At 46.7% G+C, this 25,000-nt stretch overlaps 1 protein-coding gene and 1 long non-coding RNA gene across 3 annotated transcripts in view; both read right to left on the reverse strand.

Moving 5' to 3' along the window:
• The window catches only part of LOC118394753 (RNA-binding protein Musashi homolog 2-like), a 413,238-nt gene that overhangs the window by 220,594 nt on the left and 167,644 nt on the right, over window positions 1-25,000 (reverse strand). The window lies entirely within an intron of this gene.
• On the reverse strand, window positions 17,711-19,521 carry LOC127929961 (uncharacterized). 2 transcript variants are annotated; one of them, XR_008136412.1, is made up of 3 exons: window positions 18,567-19,521; window positions 18,200-18,442; window positions 17,711-17,951 (listed from the first exon to the last, which is right to left on the reverse strand). It is a non-coding gene; the product is annotated as an uncharacterized LOC127929961 (long non-coding RNA). The 2 variants fall into 2 exon arrangements; XR_008136411.1 differs by having other exon boundaries at window positions 18,138-18,442.

Consider the following 25,000-nt stretch of genomic DNA (forward strand, 5'->3'; position numbering starts at 1 on the left):
CGTAGGCCAGGCACAATGACTATCGTCATCATAATGCCTCCTTTCTGACAGCACACAGAGAGCTGCGCCTGCCGCTACTGCTGTTAACCTGCTTTCAAATGTACAGTCGTGGCCAAAAGTTTTGAGAATGACACAAATATTAATTTTCACAAAGTCTGCTGCCTCAGTTTGTATGATGGCAATTTGCATATACTCCAGAATGTTATGAAGAGTGATCAGTCCCTCTTTGCCATGCATATGAACTGAATCGCCCCTCAAAAACAAATCCACTGCATTTCAGCCCTGCCACAAAAGGACCAGCTGACATCATGTCAGTGATTCTCTCGTTAACACAGGTGTGAGTGTTGACGAGGACAAGGCTGGAGATCACTCTGTCATGCTGATTGAGTTTGAATAACAGACTGGAAGCTTCAAAAGAGGGTGGTGCTTGGAATCATTGTTCTTCCTCTGTCAAACATGGTTACCTGCAAGGAAACACATGCCGTCATCATTGCTTTGCACAAAAAGGGCTTCACAGGCAAGGATATTGCTGCCAGTAAGATTGCACCTAAATCAACCATTTATTGGATCATCAAGAACTTCAAGGAGAGCAGTTCAATTGTTGTGAAGAGGCCTTCAGGGCGCCCAAAAAAGTCCAGCAAGCGCCAGGACCGTCTCCTAAAGTTGATTCAGCTGCGGGGTCGGGGCACCACCAGTACAGAGCTTGCTCAGGAATGGCAGCAGGCAGGTGTGAGTGCATCTGCACGCACAGTGAGACAAAGACTTTTGGAGGATGGCCTGGTGTCAAGAAAGGCAGCAAAGAAACCACTTCTCTCCAGGAAGAACATCAGGGACAGACTGATATTCTGCAAAAGGTACAGGGATTGGACTGCTGAGGACTGGGGTAAAGTAATTTTCTCTGATGAATCCCCTTTCCGATTGTTTGGGTCATCCGGAAAAAAGCTTGTCCGGAGAATAATAATAATAATATATGCCATTTAGCTGACGCTTTTATCCAAAGCGACTTACAGTCATGTGTGCATACATTCTACGTATGGGTGAGCGCTACCATCAGTCCTGTGTCATGCCAACAGTAAAGCATCCTGAGACCATTCATGTGTGGGGTTGCTTCCCAGCCAAGGGAGTGGGCTCACTCACAATTTTTCCTAAGAACACAGCCATGAATAAAGAATGGTACCAACACATCCTCCGAGACAACTTGTCCCAAAAATCCAGGAACAGTTTGGTGACGAACAATGCCTTTTCCAGTATGATGGAGCACCTTGCCATAAGGCAAAAGTGATAACTAAGTGCCTCGGGGAACAAAACATCGATGTTATGGGTCCATGGCCAGGAAACTCCCCAGACCTTAATCCCATTGAGAACTTGTGGTCAATCCTCAAGAGGGGGGTGGACAAACAAAAACCCACAAATTCTGACAAACTCCAAGCATTGATTATGCAAGAAAGGGCTGCCATCAGTCAAGATGTGGCCAGAGGTTAATTGACAGCATGCCAGGGCGGATTGCAGAGGTCTTGAAAAAGAAGGGTGCAAATAATGACTCTTTGCATTAACTTCATGTAATTGTCAATAAAAGCCTTTGACACTTATGAAATGCTTGTAATTATACTTCAGTATTCCATAGTAACATCTGACAAAATTATCTAAAGACACTGAAGCTGCAAACTTTGTGGAAATTAATATTTCTAAAAAATTCTCAAAACTTTTGGCCACGACTGTAGTGGAACTACAGACTGGAGGGTCACAGTGAGGGGAAAAGTGAGGGGACGAGTGAGGGGATGGAGAGGTTGAAGCTACAGACTGGAGGGGAAAGTGAGGGGATAGACAGACTGAAAATAAAGACTTGGGAAAGCGGTGAGGGGGTGGATGTAGGGGGGTAGAGTAGTGAGGTGAGGAGGTAGGGGGGTAGAGCAGTGAGGTGTGGAGGTAGGGGGGGTAGAGCAGTGAGGTGAGGTGTGGAGGTAGGGGGTAGAGCAGTGAGGTGAGGTGTGGAGGTAGTGGGGTAGAGCAGTGAGGTATGGAGGTAGGTGGGTAGAGTAGTGAGGTGAGGTGTGGAGGTAGGGGGGTAGAGTAGTGAGGTGAGGTGTGGAGGTAGGGGGGTAGAGTAGTGAGGTGAGGTGTGGAGGTAGGGGGTACAGCAGTGAGGTGAGGTGTGGAGGTAGGGGGTACAGCAGTGAGGTGAGGTGTGGAGGTAGGGGGGTAGAGTAGTGAGGTGAGGTGTGGAGGTAGGGGTAGAGTAGTGAGGTGAGGTGTGGAGGTAGGGGGTAGAGCAGTGAGGTGAGGTGTGGAGGTAGGGGGGTAGAGCAGTGAGGTGAGGTGTGGAGGTAGGGGGTAGAGCAGTGAGGTGAGGTGTGGTGGTAGGAGGGTAGAGCAGTGAGGTGAGGTGTGGAGGTAGGGGGTAGAGCAGTGAGGTGTGGAGGTAGGGGGGTAGAGTAGTGCAGTGAGGTGTGGATGTAGGGTGTAGAGTGGTGAGGTGAGGTGTGGAGGTAGGGGGTAGAGCAGTGAGGTGAGGAGGTAGGGGGGTAGAGCAGTGAGGTGAGGTGTGGTGGTAGGGGGTAGAGCAGTGAGGTGAGGTGTGGAGGTAGGGGGGTAGAGCAGTGAGGTGAGGTGTGGAGGTAGGGGGGTAGAGTAGTGAGGTGAGGTGTGGAGGTAGGGGGGTAGAGCAGTGAGGTGTGGAGGTAGGGGCGTAGAGCAGTGAGGTGTAGAGGTAGGGGGTAGAGCAGTGAGGTGTGGAGGTAGGGGGGTAGAGTAGTGAGGTGAGGTGTGGAGGTAGGGGGTAGAGCAGTGAGGTGTGGAGGTAGGGGCGTAGAGCAGTGAGGTGTGGAGGTAGGGGCGTAGAGCAGTGAGGTGTGGAGGTAGGGGCGTAGAGCAGTGAGGTGTAGAGGTAGGGGCGTAGAGCAGTGAGGTGTGGAGGTAGGGGGTTAGAGTAGTGAGGTGAGGTGTGGAGGTAGGGGCGTAGAGCAGTGTGGGGTGGAGGTAGGGGCGTAGAGCAGTGTGGGGTGGAGGTAGGGGCGTAGAGCAGCGAGGGGGTGGAGGTAGGGGCGTAGAGCAGCGAGGGGGTGGAGGTAGGGGCGTAGAGCAGCGAGGGGGTGGAGGTAGGGGCGTAGAGCAGTGAGGGGGTGGAGGTAGGGGCGTAGAGCAGCGAGGGGTGGAGGTAGGGGCGTAGAGCAGCAAGGGGGTGGAGGTAGGGGCGTAGAGCAGCAAGGGGGTGGAGGTAGGGGCGTAGAGCAGTGAGGTGTGGAGGTAGGGGCGTAGAGCAGCGAGGGGGGGAAGGTAGGGGCGTAGAGCAGCGAGGGGGTGGAGGTCGGGGGGTAGAGCAGCAAGGTGGTGGAGGTCGGGGGGTTGCAGATGTTTCCTATTTGCAGGGGGCAGTAATCCCCACCTTCTGGAGATGTAACCCAGTATCTCTTACAGCTTTTATGATGCACAGATCTGCATCGGTTGAGAGCACAGACACGCACGCACCCACACACACACACACACCCACACACACGAGGACTTCAGTTGACTAGTTGGCAACCCCCAAAAGTGAAAGGGCCACAATGTTTGTGGAACCAGCTTGAGATGCCACTATGTTCACTATTTTATGCTTCTAATATAAAGCAGCTTTAACAATGAGTCTTGATACTGTGCAGTCAGGTGGCTGTAGATCAAGACGTATGGACCCTCAACCACAATGGACAGTAATCAATATTCTGGTCGAAATTGTATAGACTTGTATAGACACACACATACAAATACACACACAAACCTATATGTTATACAGCAAGCAATTGCTTGGCAGGTCCTGGCAGTCTCTCAATTAAAGCCAGCGGCATTTGTTGCTGACTCTGTTCCCTGCTGGCAATGTCTCTTTCAGGTGGTTGTGGGAAGTTCATTGACAGCATGTTTTGCTTACGCTGGAAATATAATTGGAACTGCAAAATGTATTACCAGAGGGCTGGAGGGAATACAAGCTTGGGGTGGTGGGAGACACTGTGTTTTGTAACCAGGGGAAAATGGAAGGGATGCAATCCAACACTTGGGTAAATTCACCAGGACCCCAGGGAGAGTCAGACAGACCAACAGAGAGAAATATATCTACTGCCTGTCATTCAGGGAGACAGAAAATGTAACTATCTTGCTGAGGAAAGCAGTGACAATAAAAAGTAACTCTTCCCTATCACACCAAACGCAATCATGAAAGCCAGGCAAAATGGAGGAACACCCAAAAACACACACACAAATGATTTTTTAAATCAGCCAAGATAAATGATTTACCTAAGGAAAATGAAAAGCTGTAATGTCTTTAGTCAATAAGTATTCAGCCCTTCTTATGACAAGCCTAAATAAGTTCAGGAGTGTCACGACTTCCACAGGAGTCGGTTCCTCTCCTTGTTCGGGCGGCGCTCGGCCGTCGACTTCGACGGTCTTCTAGCCATCGCCAATCCACTTTTAATTTTCCATCGGTTTTGTCTTTGTTTCCCACACACCTGGTTTTAATTTCCCTCTTACTGGTAATGTATTTAACCCTCTGTTTCCCCATGTCTTTGTGTGTGACTGTTTGTTGTTGAGGTCCGTATGTTTCTGGCTGGTTTTTCCCCGGGTGCTGGTTTCCCCCGTGCTTTGGGGCAAACCGTTATTGTTCGCACATTGGTACTGTTACTTTGTGCTATTTTCTAAGTAAAGTGCGTTGTTCACTCATCTCTGCTCTTGACTTCATGCACCAGTCACACCCACCGCCTGACAAGGAGTAAACGTTTGCTTAACAAGTCACATAATAATTTGCATGGACTCACTGTGCAATAATACTGTTATAATAATATAGATGGGTCAAAATAAAAAAGCAGACATTGAATATCCATTTGAGCATCGTGAAATTATTAATTAGGCTTTGGATGGTGTATCAATACACCCAGTCACTACAAAGATACAGGCCTCCTTCCTAACTCAGTTGCAGGAGAGGAAGGAAACTGCTCAGGGATTTCACCATGAGGTCAATGGTGACTTTAGAACAGTTACACAGTTTAATGGCTGTGATGAGAGAAAACAGAGGATGGATCAACAGCATTGTATTTACTGCACAATACTAACCTAATTGACAGAGTAAAAATAAGAAAGCCTGTACACAGTGTAAACTACTTAAGTAAAAAATATTACTACTTAAGTAGTTTTTGGGTGTATCTGTACTTTACTATTTATATTTTTGACAATGTTTACTTCACTGTATTCCTAAGGAAAATAATGTGCTTTTTACTCTGACACTCAAAAGTACTCGTTACATATTTAATGCTTAGCAGGACAGGAAAATGGTCTAATTCACACACTTACCAAAAGAACATCATTGGTCATCCCTATTGCCTCTGATCTGGCGGACTCACTAAACACATGCTTTTTGTGTAAATTATACCGGAGTGTTGGAGTGTGCCCTTGTCATAGGAGAATTAGAAATGACAGCCAGTGTCAGGGCCCAAACACATCACCTTCATCACCTGTAAGCACCTTCATCGTTTAACTGCCTCACAGTCTATTGTGTGAAATCCTATATACTGCATTAGGAGGAAGAAGCACTTATCTCAAGGATAGAGGATACATGTGATTCTGTCTGTGGGTGGTGACGGTAAAATGTTGGTATTCCCATATATGAGTAGTTTGTTTCCTTGCACTCCAATCTGGATTGTGATGTGAGAGATTGGTCCCCTTCCTCTGTAGCAGCCAGCCAGTTCGTCTCCTTACCCGCCTCACGCTTCATTCGCTTTTATCACTGGTGATTAAACAAGGAGCTCTGGGCTGCACCACTCTCTGTGGAAAACAATGCAATTAATGTCAGCCGCATCAAAACAACACAGTAAAATGGACGGGAAACATCTCCTCTGAGGGCCTAGCTGGGAGGAAGGATGAGCAGTATGTACCAGACTGATTCAGGGTTCAATGGGAAACAGTGGAGATTGCTGCTGTGTGTGGTGCACACCGCTGACAGCCAAGACAATGAGCAGGTATTAATAGGAGAGCGGACAATTTAAATGGTTACGCTTCAATACATGGACAATGGGGATGAACATATCAGCGGTCAAGGTTCAGTGACTGGTCATTTCTGTTATGATAAGCCAGGCCAAGAACTGCAAGAGATTACCCCATATGTCAAATCTGCATTTGCCAGTTTATAGAAGGAAGGCCAACACCAAGAAATCATATAGTCAAATCTAGAATAAGAAGCCAAGGGACAAGCACTACACAGAACAACACACTCCCTTTCTACACCCACCTACACAGAACAACACACTCCCTTTCTACACCCACCTACACAGAACAACACACTCCCTTTCTACACCCACCTACACAGAACAACACACTCCCTTTCTACACCCACCTACACAGAACAACACTCTCCCTTTCTACACCCACCTACACAGAACATACTCCCTTTCTACACCCACCTACACAGAACAACACACTCCCTTTCTACACCCACCTACACAGAACAACACACTCCCTTTCTACACCCACCTACACAGAACAACACACTCCCTTTCTACACCCACCTATGCTGCCCAGGGAATATGGCCATCCTCAGTCCCAGTACAATAGGGATTAGGGGATATTATCGACTCATCGTCACTAAGGCCTGGCACTTACAAGAACTGCGATGCAAATATATGTAAATCTGCACACTTCACTGACAGCCTAAACATGAGAAACGGATCAGATTAGGTTCTGCAGTCAGCCCCCAGATAAGCTTATTACGAGCTAAAAACGTTTAATTATAATTTTATTTGAACACTATAAACAAGGGTTTCAGCTGTGTGTGTGTGTGTGTGTGTGCGTGTAAGAGTTTCTGCTCTCTAAGGACAATTCCAGTATATGATATACAGTAAACAGAGCTTCCAAACATACTACTCATTGTCAGTAGAGAAAACTAACGATACAGTACAGTTACTTTAGCCTTGTCCGAAAACATAACGGACCTCTACCTACAGTAGTGTCTACTAAGCAACAGAACAGAACCATGCATGGGTCCATGCGTTTGTGTGCGTGTTCGCCCCTCTCCTGACAAGGGGAGTAAAACCTGATCTGGAAACACAAGCACACTGCCCGTTACTTAGCCTGGTAACAGGAGACACAGGCTCGTTCTGTTTCTCTGAACGCTGTTCAGTTTGAACAAAGCGACCTTCTGAGGAATGGGCAAGATATCACATTTATACTGTATGGTTCTGTCTGAGAGGTACTCTCTCTGTCTCTCACACCAGGAGCTCAGTGAAAAGCAGAGATTTGGGTAAGTTTTTCCTCCGACACATTAGTGTGGCTGACATCCGGGTCAAGCGAGCAGTGTGATAAGAAGTAGACGGCCAGGTGGGTCATGTTTCGGAGGACGTGTGACTCCACCTTTGTCTCTCCCAAGCCCATTGAGGAGTAAAACATTTAAACGTGTTAACCCTCACAAGGCTGCAGGCCCAGACAGCATCCCCAGCCGCATCCTCAGAGCATGCGCAGACCAGCTGGCTGGTGTGTTTACAGACATATTCAATCAATCCTTATCCCAGTCGGCTGCCCCCACATAATTCAAGAGGGCCAACATTGTTCCTGTTCCCAAGAAAGCTAAGGTAACTGATCTAAATTACTACCGCCCCGTAGCACTCACTTCCGTCATCATGAAGTGCTTTGAGAAACTAGTCAAGGACCATATCACCTCCACCCTACCTGACACCCTAGACCCACTCCAATTTGCTTACCGCCCCAATAGGTCCACAGTTAGTACTGGGACGAGAGACCACCTGGGAATACCAGGTGCTGTAAGTTGTCTGGTACAAGAGAGCCATTAATCTGTTTGACTAACAATAAGTCACCAACCAAAGCAGTCCCTTAATGTTACATGAAGTGGGGGTCATAATATTTGAGGTGGTTTCTGAGCTCAGACCTTTAGGACATCAATCAAATAAAATTACACAATACACAGCACGAGGGGGCCACAACAGACTTTCTTCCGTCGCGACGTCCCTCAAAAGCCCTTCTGCTAGCTTGCTAGCCCCGGTCAGCGAGCTGCCTGAAGCCACTCACTAGACTCCTATGATCACTTGGCTACGCATGCCTCTCCCTAACGTCAATATGCCTTGTCCATTGCTGTTTTGTTTAGTAATTATTGTCTTATTTCACTGTAGAGCCTCTAGCCCTGGTCAATACGCCTTAGTTAACACTTTAGTTCCACTTCCCACACATGCGGTGACATCACATAGTTTAAATGATATTTCTAGAGACAATATCTCTTTCATCGTCACTCTATGCACAGGTCTACCCCCACTGTATTCCAATCCTACCATACCTTTGTCTGTACATTATGCCTTGAATCTATTCTACTGTGCCCAGAAATCTGCTCCTTTCACTCTCTGTTCTGAACGTACTAGACGGCCAGTTCTTTTAGCCTTTAGCCGTACCCTTTTCCTACACCTCCTCTGTTCCCCTGGTGATGTGGAGGTTAATCTAGGCCCTGCAGTGCCTAGCTCCACTCCCATTATCCCAGGCACTCTCATTTGTTGACTTCTGTCACTAAAAACCTTGGTTTCATGCATGTTAACATTAGAAGCCTCCCCCCTAAGTTTGTTTTATTCACTGCCCGAACACACTCTGCCAACCTGGATGTCCTAGCCGTGTCTGAATCTTGGTTTAGGAAGACCACCAAAAACCCTAAAATTTCCATCCCAAACTATAACATTTTCCGACAAGCTAGAACTGCTTGCTATAGACCACCCTCTGCCCCGAGCTGTGCCCAGGAAACCATGCGAATGGATTGCCCCCCATCTATCTTCAGAGCTCGTATTGTTAGGTGACCTAAACTGGGATATGCTTAACACCCCGGCCATCCTACAATCTAAGCTTGATGCTCTCAATATCACACAAATTATCAATGAACCCACCAGGTACAACCCCAAATCCGTAAACATGGGCACCCTCATAGATATCATCCTAACCAACTTGCCCTCTAAATACACCTGCTGTCTTCAACCAGGATCTCAGCGATCACTGCATCATTGCCTGCGTCCGTAATGGGTCTGCGGTCAAGCGACCACCCCTCATCACTGTCAAACACTACCTAAAACACTTCAGCGAGCAAACCTTTCTAATCGACCTGGCCCGGGTATCCTGGAAGGACATTGACCTCATTCCTTCAGTAGAGGATGCCTGGTTATTCTTTAAAAGTGCTTTCCTCACCATCTTAAATAAGAACGCCCCATTCAAAAAAAATAGAACCAGGAACAGATATAGCCCTTGGTTCACTCCAGACCTGACTGCCCTTGACCAGCACAAAAACATCCTGTGGCGTACTGCATTAGCATCGAATAGCCCCCGTTATAGGCAACTTTCCAGGGAAGTTAGGAACCAATATACACAGGCAGTTAGGAAAGCAAAGACTAGCTTTTTCAAACAGAAATTTGCATCCTGTAGCACTAACTGCAAAAAGTTTTGGGACACTGTAAAGTTCATGGAGAATAAGAGCACCTCCTCCCAGCTTCACACTGCACTAGGAAACACTATCACCACCGATAAATACGCAAAAATTTAGAATTTCAATAAGCATTTTTCTATGGCTGGTCATGCTTTCCACCTGGCTACCCCTAACCCGGTCAACAGCCCTGCACCCCTGACTGCAACTTGCACAGGCCTCCCCATTTCTCCTTCACCCAAATCCAGATAGCTGATGATCTGAAAGAGCTGCAAAATCTGGACCCCTACAAATCAGCAGGGCTAGACAATCTGGACCCTCTGTTCCTAAAATTATCCGCTGAAATTGTTACAACCCCTATTACGAGCTCTTTCAACCTCTGTTTCGTATCTTCTGAGATCGCCAAAGATTGGAAAGCTGCCGCGGTAATCGCCCTCTTCAAAGGGGGAGACACTCTAGACCCAAACTGCTACAGACCTATATCTATCCTACTCTGCCTTTTTAAGGTCTTCGAAAGCCAAATTAACAAACAGATCACTGACCATTTCGAATCCCACCGTACCTTCTCCGCTATGCAATCTGGTTTCAGAGCTGGTCATGGGTGCACCTCAGCCACTCTTAAGGTCCTAAACGACATCATAACCGCCATCGAAAGAAGACAATACTGTGGAGCTGTATTCATCGACCTGGCCAAGGCTTTCGACTCTGTCAATTCCCACATCCTCATGGGCAGACTCAACAGCCTTGGTTTCTCAAATGACTGCCTCGCCTGGTTCACCAACTACTTCTCAGATAATTCTCGATTTCGGTGATGTCATTTACAAAATAGCCTCCAACACTCTCCTCAGCAAATTGGATGCAGTCTATCACAGCGCCATCTGTTTTGTCACCAAAGCCCCATATACTACCCACCACTGCGACCTGTATGCAGTTGGCTGGCCCTCGCTTCATATTAGTTTCCAAACCCACTGGCTTCAGGTCATCTATAAGTCTATGCTAGGTAAAGCCCCACCTTATCTCAGCTCACTGGTCACCATAGCAGTAGCCACCCGCATCACGCGCTCCAGCAGGTATATTTCACTGGTCACCCCCAAAGCCAATTCCTCCTTCGGACGCCTTTCCTTCCAGTTCTCTGCTGCCAATGACTGGAACAAACTGCAAAAATCACTGAAGCCTCACTAGCTTTAAGCACCAGCTGTCAGAGCAGCTCACAGATCACTGTACCTGTACATAGCCAATCTTTAAATAGCCCATCCAACTACCTCATCACCATATTGCTATTTATTTTGCTCCTTTGCACCCCGTTATCTCAACTTGCACACTCATCTTCTGCACATCTATCATCCCAGTGTTTAATTTGCCATACTGTAATTACTTCGCCACTATGGCCTATTTATTGCCTCAACCCCCCTTATCTTACCTCATTTGCACACACTGTATATAGACTTTCTCTATTGTGTTATTGACTGTATGTGTGTTCATTCCATGTGTAACTCTGTCTTGTTGTTTGTGTCACACTGCTTTGCTTTATCTTGGCCAGGTTGCAGTTGTAAATGAGAACATGTTCTCAACTAGCCTACCTGGTTAAGTAAAGGTGAAATAAAATAAAACATTCATTTATTTTTAATCAGATACAAAGTTAAAATGTGATAAGTGATAAAACAGTCCCCCGTTCATCCTAAACAACAGACAGTACACAGACAGTACAAAGTAGCAGCAGATTATCTCTTTATCCGAACATTTGACGGAGACACTCACAGACAAAGACAACTCCTGGTGTCTGTCTGTCTGTCTGTCCGTCCATCTGCCTGTCTGTCTGACTATTTGTCTGTCTGCCCAGCTACATATTCATGAGGTGGTCATGTGGCGTGATGGAGGTCTGGGGAGACAGGGAAGACAGCGATTCAACCGAGCCATGCATATTCTATCAGCCCTGAACCTCCTCAATGTACTGCTACTACAATGATGTAGTTTCCACACAATTCACACCACACAACACTTATCCCAGAAGGCCACCACGACAACACCACAGCCAATAAAACACACAACGCAGAAATATCAGGAACGAGGTGTGTCGTGGTTATGACTCGGGGCTGGCGATGACAAGAAACAGCCTGGCTGGATGTTGTGGTGATGTGATGCCGTCACAGGGCCTGGGGAGATTTATTCAGGCGACGCGGAGGAGATTGTGTCACATTGACCACGACTGGTGATTAATTCTCAGTGTTTGTGTCGACGTGAGCTGTGGGAGAGGAGAGGCCCCGCCCCCATTCACAAAAACCCTTTAATTTATAGGGCTTTAACGCTCCCATCCCAGTCTAGATGAGACGTGCCCTGCCATGGTGCTTTACTACAGCACCCTGGGCTGACTGGACACTCTTTCTCTCTCTCTCTCTCCTTTTCTCTCTGTCTCTTTCTTACACTCCCCTGTCTGTCTCTTGCTCCAGCTCGCTCTCTCTATCTCCTTCTCTCTCTCTCCCTCTCTCTGTCTCTCCCTAACATAATATAGGCTTGCAACCAGAGCCCCCTGCATGTAGGAGATGTCCCTCATGTCGTATTTCCATGGAGACCACCACACCAATGTGTCGCCGGTGTTTTGTTAATGTAAACTAGTGTAATTGTGTTTCCATTAGGAGTGTGACACTAGGAGATATGAAGGAGAATATGAGGAGCAGGGTGGCGAAAGACAATTCTACTCTTCAATTCACATTACAGTATCGCCTTACCTTTCGTGTGGCTGGCAATGCCACATTCTTGGTCCGCAGCTCATACTGACTGTAAACATCACAGTAGCCACTAGCCAGTAAGCACAAACTATTCAACAATGACGGAACCGTTTCTTCTAAAACATATTACACTCTTGAATAATGCAACAATACACAAGCATGTATGTGAAGACAATTAAAATTATTATTTTATTGTCTGTAGGGTACATTCATTACATTTTACTTCAAGACAAAAGCACAGAGTTGCTATAACAGCATCTCTTCATCACGGAACATTAGCCTATCAAAAATGAACCCTCTAATACCAAGATAAAAGTATAGTAGGCCTACCTTCAAACCAACATTACAACAAACCAGGCTTTATTTTTTATAAATATCATGCAAATCAAATTCTGGCCTGGTTTAGATCTTATCTGTCGGGAAAAAAAATCAGTTTTTCTCTGTGGATGGATTGTCCTCTGACAAATCAACTGTACATTTCGGTGTTCCTCAAGGTTCCGTTTTAGGACCACTATTGGTTTTCACTATATATTTTACCTCTTGGTGATGTAATTCGGAAACATAATGTTATATTTCACTGCTATCCGGACGATACACAGCTGTACATTTCGATGAAACATAGTGAAGCCCCAAAATTGCCCTACCTGGAAGCCTGTGTTTCAGGCATAAGGAAGTGGATGGCTGCAAATGTTTTACTTTTAAACTTGGACAAAACAGAGACACTAGATCTAGGTCCCAAGAAACAAAGAGATCTTCTGTTGAATCTGCCATTTAATCTTAATGGTTGTATAGTCGTCTCAAATAAAACTTCAGGACCTCAGTTACTCTGGACCCTGATCTCTTTTTTGATGAACATACAGTTGAAGTCGGAAGTTTACATTAAAAAAAATATATATTTTATAATTATCCATTATTTTGCCAGGGAAGTTAACTGAGAACACGTTCTCATTTACAGCAACAACCTAGGGAATGGTTACAGGGGAGAGGGGGGTGAATGAGCCAATCGTAAACTGTGGATTATTAGGTGACTGTGATGGTTTGAGGGCCAGATTGGGAATTTAGCCAGGACACCGGGGTTAACACCGGTACTCTTACGATAAGTGCCATGGGATCTTTAATGACCTCAGAGAGTCAGGACAACTGTTTAACATCCCATCCAAAAGACGGCACCCTACACAGGGCAGTGTCACTGCCCTGGGGCATTTGGGATATTTTTTAGACCAGGGGAAAGAGTGCCTCCTACTGGCCCGCCAACACCACTTCCAGCAGCATCTGGTCTCCCATCCAGGGACTGACCAGGACCAACTCTGCGTAGCCTCAGAAGCAAGCCAGCAGTGGTATGCAGGGTGGTATGCTGCTGGCAAATACACTTAGGTTGGAGTCATTAAAACTCGTTTTTCAACCACTCCACAAATTTCTTGGTAACAAACTATAGTTTTGGCAAGTTAGTTAGGACATCTACTTTGTGCATGACACAAGAAATTTGTCCAGCAATTGTTAACAGAGATTATTTCACTTATAATTAACTTTATCACAATCCTAGTAGGTCAGAAGTTTACATACACTAAGTTGACTGTGTCTTTAAACAGCTTGGAAAATTCCAGAAAATTATGTAGTAGCTTCTAATGGGCTAATTGACATCATTTGAGTCAATTGGAGGTGAACTTGTGGATGTATTTCAAGGCCTACCTTCAAACTTAGTGCATCTTTGCTTGACATCATTGGACAATCAGAATTATTTTTTGTAGACCTCCACAAGTCTGGTTCATCCTTGGGAGAAATTTCCAAACGTCTGAAGGTACCACATTCATCTGTACAAACAATAGAATGCAAGTATAAACAACATGGGACCACGCAGCCGTCATACCGCTCAGGAAGGAGACACGTTCTGTCTCCTAGAGATGAACGTACTTTGGTGCGAAAAGTGCAAATCAATCCCAGAACAACAGCAAAGGACCTTGCCAAGATGTTGAAGGAAACCGATACAAAAATATATATACTGTGGGGCAAAAAAGTATTTAGTCAGCCACCAATTGTGCAAGTTCTCCCACTTAAAAAGATGAGAGGCCTGTAACTTTCACCATAATAGGTACACTTCACTGCAAGATCTCACCCCGTGGGGTCAAAATGATCACAAGAACGGTGAGCAAAAATCCCAGAACCACACGGGGGGACCTAGTGAATGACCTGCAGAGAGCTGGGACCAAAGTAACAAAGCTTACCATCAGTAACACACTATGCCGCCAGGGACTCAAATCCTGCAGTGCCAGACGTGTCCCCCTGCTTAAGTCAGTACATGTCCAGGCCCGTCTGAAGTTTGCTAGAGAGTATTTGGATGATCCAGAAGAAGATTGGGAGAATGTCATATGGTCAGATGAAACCAAAATAGAACTCGTCGTGTTTGGAGGACAAAGAATGCTGAGTTGCATCCAAAGAACACCATACCTACTGTGAAGCATGGGGGTGGAAACATCATGCTTTGGGGCTATTTTTCTTCGAAGGGACCAGGACGACTGATCCGTGTAAAGGAAATAATGAATGGGGCCATGTATCGTGAGAGTTTGAGTGAAAACCTCCTTCCATCAGCAAGGGCATTGAAGATGAAACGTGGCTGGGTCTTTCAGCATGACAATGATCCTAAACACACCACCCGGGCAACGAAGGAGTGGCTTCGTAAAAAGTATTTAAAGGTCCTGGAGTGGCCTAGCCAGTCTCCAGATCTCAACCCCATAGAAAATCTTTGGAGGGAGTTGAAAGTCTGTGTTGCCCAGCAATAGCCCCAAAACATCACTGCTCTAGAGGAGATCTGCATAAAGGAATGGCCCAAAATACCAGCAACAATGTGTGAAAACCTTGTGAAGACTTTGTGAAACGTTTGACCTCTGTCCTTGCCAACAAAGGGTATATAACAAAGTATTGAGGTAAACTTTTGTTATTGACCAAATACATATTTGCCACCATAATTTTCAAATAAATTCGTAAAATTTTGTCTGTCATAGATGAAGTGTACCTATGATGAAAATTTACAGGCTTCTCTCATCTTTTTAAGAGAGTGATGGAGTGCTGCATCAGATGACCTGGCCTCCACAATCACACAACCTGAACCCAACTGAGATGTTGTGGGATGATTTGGACCACAGAGTGAAGGAAAAGCATCCAACAAATGCTCAGCATATGTGAGAACTCATTCAAGATGGTTGGAAAAGCATTCCAGGTGAAGCTGGTTGAGAGAATGCCAAGAGTGTGCAAAGCTGTCATCAAGGCAAAGGTTGACTACTTTGAAGAATCTCAAATATAAAATATATTTAGATTTGTTTAACACGTTTTTGTTACTTCATGATTCCATATGTGATATTTCATAGTTCTGATGTCTTCCCTATTAAAATACAATGTAGAAAATAGTAACAATAAAGAAAAACCCCAGAATGAGTAGGTGGTCCAAACTTTTGACTGGTACTGTATATGGTAATATAATTCATCAGAACAAATTGCAGCCATTAAGACTGTTAAGTGGTATGTAAATAGGATGACTGGAATACTGGCAGGCCTATGATTCATTTGATTTTAAAACAAATATCAATCTGTCACTTTTCATGTGCAACAGGCTGAGCCCCACAATGTTCCCATGCAGGAATTCACTGTGAAAGGTTGGTTATTTTCGAATGAAATGAGAACAGAAGGTTCTGGTAGGGTTTGTCATGCCATGGCAAGGTTCAGCAGATATGCAGGCCAACCACTGAATTTCAGTCTCCACACACACTCATTCTCTGTTAGACTTAGATCGCTGGCTGACCACAGAGATAGCCGACCCAGAGCAGGAAAATGTAAGTCGTTTTGGGAGAGAGCAATGTCATTTGGGAGAGAGCAATGTCATTTTCTATGTAATGAAAAAAGCAATACGATTTTCTTTGCGTCTTTACAGCTCAGGGAGGACTCCCCTCCTGTTCTGCTCGCTCTCTTTCTGTCGTCAGCCAAACTAAGCAACCAAACTCAGGAGCATCCTCGGTTCACTATTGTCCCCCTATGTATGCACAATGGGGAGAACGGCACTCATATTCTGGTCTAAACATTTCAGCGTTTTAGAAGAAATGACATTTGTCATGGACCAGGAGGGGAGATGTGATGATAAGTATTTCTCTGAGAGGTGGATAGTGAGTCAAAAGCAAAATACCTGGAATTGAATAAAGAGAATATCAATCTCCTATACCATGGCATGTTTGATGTATTTCCTATTATTACAGCTTCAGATGCATGATGTAGATTATAAAGATGAAATCCATTAGGGGAAAGAAGCCTGATACCACTGCCAAGCCAAACCCCCTGTCGTCCTGTATTTAGATCACCCTTTAAACTAGTTTAACGCCAGATTCAACAATATGACATTCACCACAATAGGAATCAAAAGCTAGTTAAATCTACCAACTTCTCAATTGTGAGACGTTGTCATCTGTGGCGTTTCTGATAATAACTTGTCCTTTTATTGTATGCAGACGTTACAGGGCTGGATACGGTCTACATATGAGTACAGTCTACATATCCCTCCTATTTATCAAAGCTTGGATTAACATGACAGTGAGTTTTGTCCTGGGAGTCTTCACCAACGCTCAGGGAACAGTTGTGGGCTTGCTACAGATAGTAACAGGCTACAGATAATATACTTGACTGCTGCCACTTTCTATGGTGTTATAAGACAGAACAAAATCTGATTTGAAGCGTAAATACAAAGGTAGAATTGGGGAGGTGTGAGGAGTGTGGGGAGGTGTGAGGAGGAGAGGAGCAGGGGGGCTGGGGCACAAGAGATGAGATCTGTATACGTTCCTCCAGACAGCACTGGAACACAGGAAGAGTGAATTAAAATGAAGACAGTGGAAGGGGATTAAGTCGGACTTGTTGACAGGAGAAAAATGAGCCACATTTACTTTCTTTTCTTCCCCTCCGCTCAAGAGTTGTTTTATCCCATTCAATTATAGAAAGGCTCAATTTCATGGGTGGTCTGGTTGACTCGCTCTCTCTACCTTCCCTTCCCACCAGCCAAGGTGTTGAGATCCACACATGTTATTTTGGAGATTTCTTCCATCTCTCTGGAAGAAATATACAATATTGCTGGGTACCAGCATGGCTCTCTACAGGCATTGTCAGCTCTGATTCCCCCACCCTCAGAAACAGCTGCATCTCCCAGACTCCCACTGTGAACCACATGGCAGCTGCAGTGTTATTAACCAATGGCAGTAAATATGAAATGAAAAGATAAAGGCGAACTGGATGTCTGAGACCTGGCTGGATGCCTGTATCTGTATTCAACATTGTTTCCCCTGCTGTACACAACACCACTGTTGTTCAGTTAACCTTTAATTAAACCGGAAAGTCCTACTGAGATAAATCATCTCTTATCCAAGGGAGATCTAGGTATATCATGTTGTGAGGAGAACTGTATTGGAGGATAGGCCTATATCATTCCACTGTGAAGGTCCTTTGCAGCTGTCAGAGATTCCTGTCATGTTGAATGTCGATGGCAGTTTGTAGTTTGAGACACTCCGAATGTCAGAATAATTTGGACCAAGTATGAGGAGATTAAAGCGGACCTCCAGGTCCTCTGTAATGTGTCATGAACATGGATGAAACTGAGACGGTGGGTGAGGACCACAGACGGAGCCCCACAAAGACTGCAATAAGACCAACACCTAACCTGATATCGTTCAGCCCAGCCTGGAGGATCTCCACAGAGACTACAGTAGACCAACACCTGACCTGATATCGTTCAGCCCAGCCTGGAGGATCTCCACAGAGACTACAGTAGACCAATACCTAACCTGATATCGTTCAGCCCAGCCTGGAGGATCTCCACAGAGACTACAGTAGACCAATACCTAACCTGATATCGTTCAGCCCAGCCTGGAGGATCTCCACAGAGACTACAGTAGACCAATACCTAACCTGATATCGTTCAGCCCAGCCTGGAGGATCTCCACAGAGACTACAGTAGACCAACACCTGACCTGATATCGTTCAGCCCAGCCTGGAGGATCTCCACAGAGACTACAGTAGACCAACACCTGACCTGATATCGTTCAGCCCAGCCTGGAGGATCTCCACAGAGACTACAGTAGACCAACACCTGACCTGATATCGTTCAGCCCAGCCTGGAGGATCTCCACAGAGACTACAGTAGACCAACACCTGACCTGATATCGTTCAGCCCAGCCTGGAGGATCTCCACAGAGACTACAGTAGACCAACACCTGACCTGATATCGTTCAGCCCAGCCTGGAGGATCTCCACAGAGACTACAGTAGACCAATACCTGACCTGATATCGTTCAGCCCAGCCTGGAGGATCTCCACAGAGACTACAGTAGACCAATACCTAACCTGATATCGTTCAGCCCAGCCTGGAGGATCTCCACAGAAACTACAGTAGACCAATACCTAACCTGATATCGTTCAGCCCAGCCTGGAGGATCTCCACAGAGACTACAGTAGACCAACACCTGACCTGATATCGTTCAGCCCAGCCTGGAGGATCTCCACAGAGACTACAGTAGACCAATACCTAACCTGATATCGTTCAGCCCAGCCTGGAGGATCTCCACAGAGACTACAGTAGACCAACACCTGACCTGATATCGTTCAGCCCAGCCTGGAGGATCTCCACAGAGACTACAGTAGACCAATACCTAACCTGATATCGTTCAGCCCAGCCTGGAGGATCTCCACAGAGACTACAGTAGACCAACACCTGACCTGATATCGTTCAGCCCAGCCTGGAGGATCTCCACAGAGACTACAGTAGACCAATACCTAACCTGATATCGTTCAGCCCAGCCTGGAGGATCTCCACAGAGACTACAGTAGACCAACACCTAACCTGATATCGTTCAGCCCAGCCTGGAGGATCTCCACAGAGACTCAGTGAGGACAAGCCTGCAGGGGAGTCTTTAGCATCTCTGGCCAACTGTCAGTCATCTTACCTTCAGTAGAAGGTCCGAGCCTCACACCAGGTGCCAGAGAAGCTACACAGCAATACAAAGTGGCACCTTCTTCTATGGAGTGGTACTGCAGAGTAGAGAAACAGGATAAAGCTATGACTCAATAGAGCTTTTCTTAGCGGGCGCTTGGCTCTCAAGGCTTCGGATCGAGCACTGCTTGTATTTACACAGCTACTGTGGGTATTTATTTAAGCTATTCAGTTTTAAGTGCTTTGCTCAGGGGCATACATATACACACACACGCCACTTGCCGGTTGTGAGCCGACAGCCTTCGGGTTAGTGTGGAGGCCGTAGCTAATCACAAAGACAAGGCCTCTCTCTCATCCTGTCAGTGGAGTGACCATACAAGCTCTGTTTCCACAGTGGACGACAGCCATACCTGAGAGCCTGCTCAATTAGTCCTCATTATCAGTAATTTAAAATGGCCGTCAGGAGGAGAGGGAAGGGGTAAACTCTGTTGGTTTAACCAAGACAGACTATGAGCTAATATTTCATTCTACCTGGCAGGGAGAGCAGAGTTTGTAAGTGCCCTTGTACGCCCAAGAGAGAGATGATGGCAGCTTTGGAAAGAGGGAGACAAGGTAAGTATGAGACCGGTTTCTCCAGTGGTACATTGAAAGCGTTCTCCATCCGTCTCTATTTCTACTCTCTTTTTTTGCCCTTTGGTCCTTCCTGTGCCTGCCTTTGTGAGGGAGAGAGACAGAGAATGCAGTGAATGGACATTGAGGAGCCTCATTTCTGATTGGTGGCCCTGGTCCAGAGAGAATAATAGGGAAAGAAGTACCACCCCACTGTGATTTATGTTTTCATAAAGCTGGAGAGAGAGGGGGAGGAGCGGCGGGGGAGGGGGGGAGGAGGAGCGGCGGGGGAGGGGGAGCGGGGGAGGAGAGGAGAGGAGCTCACAGACAAAGGACCCGTTAATGATGGTAGAGGAGACATGGGGAAGATGGCAGATCTTAACCCACACAGAGCAGGAACATGGGAGAAGTGAGAGAGCTGTCAGATCAGGTCACAGCACACACAAATCCCTGAACTCAGGCACAGAGAAACAGAAAGAGAGAGAAAGAGACAGAGAAAGAGACAGAGAAAGAGACAGAGAGAACGAGACAGAGAGAAAGAGACAGAGAGAAAGAGACAGAGAGAAAGAGACAGAGAGGACGAGACAGACAGACAGACAGAACGAGACAGACAGACAGACAGAACGAGACAGACAGACAGAACGAGACAGACAGACAGAACAAGAGAACGAGACAGACAGACAGACAGAACGAGACAGACAGAACGAGACAGACAGACAGACAGACAGACAGAACGAGACAGACAGACAGAACGAGAGAACGAGACAGACAGAACGAGAGAACGAGACAGACAGAACGAGAGAACGAGAGAGACAAACAGACAGACAGAACGAGAGAGACAGACAGACAGACAGACAGACAGACAGACAGACAGACAGACAGAACGAGAGAGACAGACAGACAGACAGACAGAACGAGAGAGACAGACAGACAGACAGACAGACAGACAGACAGACAGAGAGAGACAGACAGACAGAACGAGAGAGACAGACAGACAGAACGAGAGAGACAGAACGAGAGAGACAGAACGAGAGAGACAGAACGAGAGAGACAGAACGAGACAGACAGACAGACAGACAGACAGACAGACAGACAGACAGACAGACAGACAGACAGACAGACAGACAGACACGGATGTCAAGAGGAGAGATAGAGCAAATGAGGGAGGAAAAGGGACCGGTGGTTGAGGTAAATGTAGGGTCAGAGCAACATGAAGAAAGAAAGAGGGATGAGAGAGTGACAGGGGAAGGTCAGTGACAGGGGAAGGTCAGTGGGAAGCTCAGACAGGCTGAGACAGGAACTGAACAGGAGATACTTGTACCTCAGCTGTACTCCCAAACCTGCTGTTTCACATCACTAATAGCATATGGGCAACAAAGAGAAAAGGGGAAAAAGAGATGGATAGGAAGATGAATAGGTAAATACCAGTGAAAGAGGGAAACAAAGACATATATATTATATATATATATATATATATATATATATTATTATTTTTTTTATTTTTTTTTTAAAGAGAATAAGAGAGATGCTGAGAGTGACAGGGATTATGAGGAAGACAAGATGAGGGAGAAGACGTGGTCCTCTTACACCCCCACCAGAGAACACCAAGAACAGCTTAAAATCTTTGTTGTCACTGGTTAACCCATCACAAAACATTTCACATTACAATACCATTTCATATCTACCATAAATACATCCTTCCATTAAATCAAGACATGAAAGAGGATGCCACAAAGTCAAAAGGTGATCCCGGAAGGTAAGTGGAATGATCCTGCGGGACATCTACAGAGTCTTTTGAATGCTATCCCATTGCCACGTGTGATGTGTGCCACTGTGTGTGTGTGCATTCACCTGTGGTTTCACACAGGACAGATGCGCTGAAGAACGGCTACAATGAATCACTGTATTCTCACTGTCACCAGCAACACCACTCCCTCCTGCTCATTATTCCTGTCTCGATAGCACAATCACATCCTGTCTCTCCCTCTCTCTTAGTCCATCTCTCTCGCTCTCCATCTCTCTACCTCCCTTTCTACCTCCCTTTCTACCTCCCTCTCTCTCTCTTTCTGTCTCGTGCCTTCGTCCTATGCTGCGCTCTGTGTCTCTCTGGGCTGAGCCCGATAAGCAGGTAATTCATCATTGCGCTGAAGGCAGCACACGGCGCCTTATCATGCCTTCACAAGAAAGGGGCCTCCTAGAGCAAGGTCTCTGTTTGGAAATTGACCCGTAGCCTTCCAGCGCCAAATTACCATGACAACATTCAAATTATCCCCGCAAATGACAAGAAATGAATTAATATATTTCCTCCATCCACCGGACTTCCAGCCTCAATTTATGTTTCTATCATTGGGGGTTACGAACCCACTGTGTGTCAGAAAGGCCTTATAGAACTCAAATTGCCATCTCTCTTTTTCCACGGAGAACAATGCGTAAGAATAGCAGGTTTGGGTGTTAAAAAGTGATAGTGCATCTATGCTTCGTCTTGCAATACAGGGCCTTTATTTATTTTCCAGTGTACAAAAGCCTGGTGATAACACATGTTATTCAAGTGACAATACAATCATGCAGAAGTTGTGTATTTTAGCGCTATGCCATTGTGAGCATGTAATTGAATCAGGAATATAGAGATGATGATAGGATAGTGGTGTTTTGTAACGGCCTGAGAATGAGTAAAGAGAAGGAGAGGATGGTAAAACAGTTATTCTCTCTCCCCCCTCTCTCCCACTGACATTCTCTCTCTCTTTCTCTCTCCCACAGACATTCTCTCTCTCTTTACCACAGACACTCTCTCTCTCTCTTTTTATCTCGGTGGCACTCTGTCTTTTACAGGAGTGAAAATATCACGAACACACACATTTCCTGACAAGAAGCATATAGAACATGTTAAACTAATGTCTGGGAGCCTATCCTCTGACACCAGAGAAAATCACAAGTATGAGACCAGCAACAGCTCAGCTCATTTTCAGAATTGAGGGAAGACGGGAAGGGAGGGAAGACGAGAAAGACAGGAAGGGAGGGAGGATGGGAAGACGGGAAGGAAGGGAGGGAAGACGGGAAGGAAGGGAGGGAAGACGGGAAGGAAGGGAGGACGAGAAGGGAGGGAGGACGGGAAGACAGGAAGAGAGGACGAGAAGGGAGGACGAGAAGGGAGGGAAGACAGGAAGGGAGGGAGGCCAGGAAGGGAGGGAAGACAGGAAGGGAGGGAAGACAGGAAGGGAGGGAGGGAGGATGGGAAGACCGGAAGGGAGGGCGGAAAGACAGGATGGGAGGGAGGACGGGAAGACGGGAAGGGAGGACGGAAAGACAGGAAGGGAGGGAGGACGGGAAGACGGGAAGGGAGGGAAGACAGGATGGGAGGGAGGACAGGAAGGGAGGGAGGACAGGAAGACGGGAAGGGAGGGAGGACGGAAAGACGGGACGAGAAGGGAGGGAGGACGGGAAGACGGGAAGGGAGGACGAGAAGGGAGGGAAGACCGGAAGGGAGGGAGGACAGGAAGGGAGGGAGGACGGGAAGACGGGAAGGGAGGGAGGACGGGAAGGGAGGGAGGATGGGAAGACGGGAAGGGAGGGAGGGAGGACAGGAAGGGAGGGAGGACGGGAAGGGAGGGAGGACGGGAAGACGGGATGGGAGGGAGGAGAGGAAGGGAGGGAGGACAGGAAGACGGGAAGGGAGGGAGGACGGGAAGACGGGAAGGGAGGGAGGACAGGAAGACAGGATGGGAGGGAGGACAGGAAGGGAGGGAGGACAGGAAGACGGGAAGGGAGGGAGGACGGGAAGACGGGAAGGGAGGGAGGACGGGAAGACGGGACGAGAAGGGAGGGAGGACGGGAAGACGGGAAGGGAGGACGAGAAGGGAGGGAAGACCGGAAGGGAGGGAGGACAGGAAGGGAGGGAGGACGGGAAGACGGGAAGGGAGGGAGGACGGGAAGACGGGAAGACAGGATGGGAGGTAGGACAGGAAGGGAGGGAGGACAGGAAGACGGGAAGGGAGGGAGGACGGGAAGACGGGAAGGGAGGGAGGACGGGAAGACGGGAAGGGAGGGAGGACGGGAAGACGGGAAGGGAGGGAGGACAGGAAGGGAGGACGAGAAGACGGGACGAGAAGGGAGGACGAGAAGGGAGGGAGGACGAGAAGGGAGGGAGGACGAGAAGGGAGGGAAGACAGGAAGGGAGGGAGTACAGGAAGGGAGGGAAGACAGGAAGGGAGGGAGGACGGGAAGGGAGCGAAGACAGCAAGAGAGGAAAGACAGGAAGAGAGGGAGGATGGGAATACAGGAAGGGAGGGAGGACAGGAAGACAGGAAGGTGCACCACACTCACTCCCTCCCAGAGTAGACTGTAGGGAAAGTGCACTTCTGTCTCTATTTTACACTCTATTGTGCACTTGACATTCCATACCTAAGGTTATACTGGACCACTTGTCATTGAGGTGAGAGATACATGGAGCACAATGAGGGTTGAGATTGTTTTGTTTCCAATGTAAAGATATAATTTCAATGGATCAAATGTGTGTATCAAAAAACATTTGTAAATGCTTACATTGACTTGTATTTACAAATGGCTTGATTTAGAACTTCTAATCAGTGAGCTTGGTGTTAATTAACATTTCTCATGTAATGTCCATCAATGAGATATTTAGGCCACACTATTTTATAAGCACATCTGTTGTTGAACAGTATAACCAGAGAAGTAACTGCAGTAACTAGGATCAAGAAAATAAGACAATTTAACAGTATTTCAGTCATCTCCCACAAATCAGCACATAGTTCACAGTACGGATTAACACCATGTCAGCTTGACAACAGTCAGACTGATCCAACATTTCCATAGTGAAGTATTAGAATCATTAATTAACAGGCTGGACACTAACTGTGAAACGTTAATTGGCCGTTTGCATTGATCGCAGCAGCATCCTCTATTCTACATGTGACTGATTGCTTAGCTGGTGTGAATCGCCATGGCAATTATCAGGCAGGGCCAGTTGGATAACAAGTCCAGTTATACATACACACACACAAAGCTGACACAAGAAGTAGAAAAGTAGTAGAATTGGAATGAGTGGAACATGCAGTACACTACAGGGTGGAGCCAGGCTCCAGGTTTGGGTTCTGTGTGTACAAACTAGGATGTACCTCCATATCCCCCATAGGAGTTTAGCCACATCCAGAAAACACAAACCCAGTCCAATAGCTTAGGCCTATCCCATCCAATGGGCTTTTGTATTACTCAGAGCTGTGTATGGCTGAACAGGGGTGGTTAAAAACGGTCTCTCTCAGAGCCTAGCTAAGGCAGGCCT

Source organism: Oncorhynchus keta, chromosome 1 (assembly GCF_023373465.1).
Source record: "Oncorhynchus keta strain PuntledgeMale-10-30-2019 chromosome 1, Oket_V2, whole genome shotgun sequence".
Classification (NCBI taxonomy): Eukaryota; Metazoa; Chordata; class Actinopteri; order Salmoniformes; family Salmonidae; genus Oncorhynchus; species Oncorhynchus keta.